Source organism: Saccostrea echinata, unplaced genomic scaffold, assembly GCF_033153115.1.
Source record: "Saccostrea echinata isolate AGI-Se365-2 ecotype Australia unplaced genomic scaffold, CSIRO_AGI_Sech_v1 ptg000009l, whole genome shotgun sequence".
NCBI classification, from domain to species: Eukaryota; Metazoa; Mollusca; class Bivalvia; order Ostreida; family Ostreidae; genus Saccostrea; species Saccostrea echinata.
This window is the reverse complement of record NW_026889758.1, coordinates 30,538,598-30,541,708: the sequence shown is the minus strand read 5'-3', so window position 1 is coordinate 30,541,708 and position 3,111 is coordinate 30,538,598. Positions and strand designations below refer to the sequence as shown.

General features: G+C 39.7%; 1 long non-coding RNA gene across 2 annotated transcripts; it reads left to right on the top strand.

Moving 5' to 3' along the window:
* The first annotated feature begins 670 nt into the window (after positions 1–670).
* Positions 671–2,347, top strand: LOC133183572 (uncharacterized). 2 transcript variants are annotated; one of them, XR_009720678.1, is made up of 3 exons: positions 671–750; positions 896–1,067; positions 1,195–2,347. It is a non-coding gene; the product is annotated as an uncharacterized LOC133183572 (long non-coding RNA). The 2 variants fall into 2 exon arrangements; XR_009720679.1 differs by having other exon boundaries at positions 686–738.
* Positions 2,348–3,111: the final 764 nt, after the last annotated feature.

The window sequence follows — 3,111 nt, the reverse complement described above, 5'->3', positions numbered from 1 at the left end:
TGTAACTCATCAAGATACACTCGCACACCAAAAATCAGCTCAATATCTGCAAGCGTTTAGAAAAAAGTGCGGAAAACCAAGTGGGGCAGACTGACAGACAGACAGACTGACGGACGGACAGACTCAGAGGAAACCTATAATTATAGTCCCCTCCGGTTTCACCGGTAGGGAACTAATAATACAAGAGTTTTCATCATTTGATATCTATTCAAAACCCCTGGTAATGCATGCTGATTTTTTGTATGCGAACATCTAAAGGTACTATTATTAGTCCCCTACCGGTGAAACCGGAGGGGACTATAGGTTTCCTCTGAGTCTCTCCGTCCGTCTAGCTGTCCGTCTGTCCCTCTGTCTGTCTGTCTGTCTGTCTGCCCTTACTGTCAGACTTAACCTTGATGAGTTATAGATCAAGTATGCATTTCGTCCAGCTTCGTTGATTTTTGACGAAATTATGGCATTTTCAATTTTTAGCGGGAACCAAATTACACTTGCCGGTAGGGGACTAGTATTGCTAATGCAATACTCTCAGAATGCTTGTTTTAAATTCAGATTATCATGAAAAATTATCAGTAGGTATATAATTTACGTTGCGTATGTCCTTAATTCAGAAACGGAAATATATGTACACGTGCTACAAATGTTGAAAGTTTCCCTAAGTGACCTAAAAATTGATGGTTTTTAGCTCACCTCGACGAAGTCGAGATGAGCTTATGCTATACCCCCGGCGTTGGCGTCGGCGTTAGCGTCGGCGTCCCGGTTAAAGTTTTAGGAGCAGGTCCATTCCCAAGTAACTATAAGTCCTACCTGAACTAAACTTGCATGGATGATGCATCTAGTGATGGACACTACCAGATTTGCTTCGGATGCTGGATCTGACCTACATTTTCCAGATGAGTGACCAGGTTAAGGTTTTTTGAGCAGGTCCATTCCCTAGTAGCTATAAGTCCTACCTGAACCAAACTTGCATGGATGATGCATCTAGGGATGTACACTACCAGACTTGCTTCGGATGCTGGATCTGACCTACATTTCCCAGATGAGTGACCAGGTTAACGTTTTTGGAGCAGGTCCATTACCAAGTAACTATAAGCCCTTCCTTGACTAAATTTGCATGGATGATGCGTCTAGGGATGGGCACTACCAGACTTGCTTCGGATGCTGGATCTGACCTACATTTTCCAGATGAGTGACCAGGTTAACGTTTTTGGAGCAGGTCCATTACCAAGTAACTATAAGCCCTTCCTTGACTAAATTTGCATGGATGATGCGTCTAGGGATGGGCACTACCAGACTTGCTTCGGATGCTGGATCTGACCTACATTTTCCAGATGAGTGACCAGGTTAAAGTTTTTGGAGCAGGTCCATTCCCAAGTAACTATAAGCCCTACCTGGACCAAACTTGCACGCATGATGCTTCTAGGAATGGACACTCCCAGACTTGTTTCGGATGCTGGATCTGACCTACATTTTCCAGATGAGTGACCAGGTTAAAGTTTTTGGAGCAGGTCCATTTCCAAGTAACTATAAGCCCTTCCTGGACCAATCTTCCATGGATGATGCATCTTGGGATGGACACTACCAGGCATGCTTCGGATTCTGGATCTGACCTACATTTTCCAGATGAGTGACCAGGTTAAAGTTTTTGGAGCAGGTCCATTCCCAAGTAACTATAAGCCCTACCTGAACCAAACTTGCATGGATGATGCATCTAGGGATGGACACTACCAGACTTGCTTCGGATGCTGGATCTGACCTACATTTTCCAGATGAGTAACCAGGTTAAAGTATTTAGAGCAGGTCCATTTCCAAGTAACTATAAGCCCTACCTGGACCAAACTTGCATGGATGATGCATCTAGGGATTGGCACTACCAGACTTGCTTCGGATGCTGGATCTGACCTACATTTTCCAGATGAGTGACCTGGTTAACGTTTTTTTGGAGCAGGTCCATTTCCAAGTAACTATAAGCCCTACCTGGACCAAACTTGCATGGATGATGTATCTAGGGATTGGCACTACCGGACTTGCTTCGGATGCTGGATATGACATATATTTTCCAAATGAGTAACCATGACAATGTGTTTGGAGTAGCTCTATAATTATTTATATGGCCTGTTATGATTTAACTTGCATAGATGGTGCATTCCAGACTTGCTTTGGATGTAGGAAATGAAAGACATTTTCTTGATTAGTGAACAGGTTAAAGTTTTTGGAACAGGTCAATTCCCAACGAACTATAAGACCTACTTACACAGAACTTGCATGAATATTGTTTTCAGGATGCACACTAACTATAAAGAAACTATGATGTGAGATTTGCATTACTTTTACTGATAACATTCGTCGAGGTGAGCTTCGTAATCTTTGATTACCTTTGTTTTTAAGTGTCATCATAATTTCTCACTTAATTGACGCGCAAAAAATTCGTTTGAAGAATAATTTACTGCATGGAATCCACGAAAGACAAATTGCATTTTAATTTAAACATACAAAATGCACAAATGATAACAGCTGATCCAATAAATTGTATACATCTTTGTTTATTCAATACATTCAGCATCGAATATTTAACCATACATGTACATATTAAATGATAAAAATATTAATTCAATTAACACATGCATCCTTTAAAGCTACTGTTCAAACACATAATACATACTCCTAAAGTTTAGAATCAATCGCATACTGTTAAGGTATACCCCTTTCACAAATATCTAACCAAACTACACAGCCGAAATCATACATGAAAATTTATAATGCAGTTATCTTCAAAACCACTTGCAAAACTTGTAAAACTTATTTTAACTGACAGATTTTATATAATTATATGTCTTTTGCAGTAACATAAAGAAACGCGACATTCTATGGTCCGTTCTAACTATAGTACATGTGTACATGTAATTATATTTTAACTTCTATTCTACAGTGGACATCACTCATTAGATTTATATATTAATTTCATATCCACTATGACTCATATTAACAGTGTGCGCACTGTGAGATTGGGGGATAAAGAAAAAACTTTCATGCTGGTGTGTATTTAAAGTAAACCGAAAAATTGCAATACATGTACGAACAACGTTACTGTAATGATGAAAAACTCCATTCTTA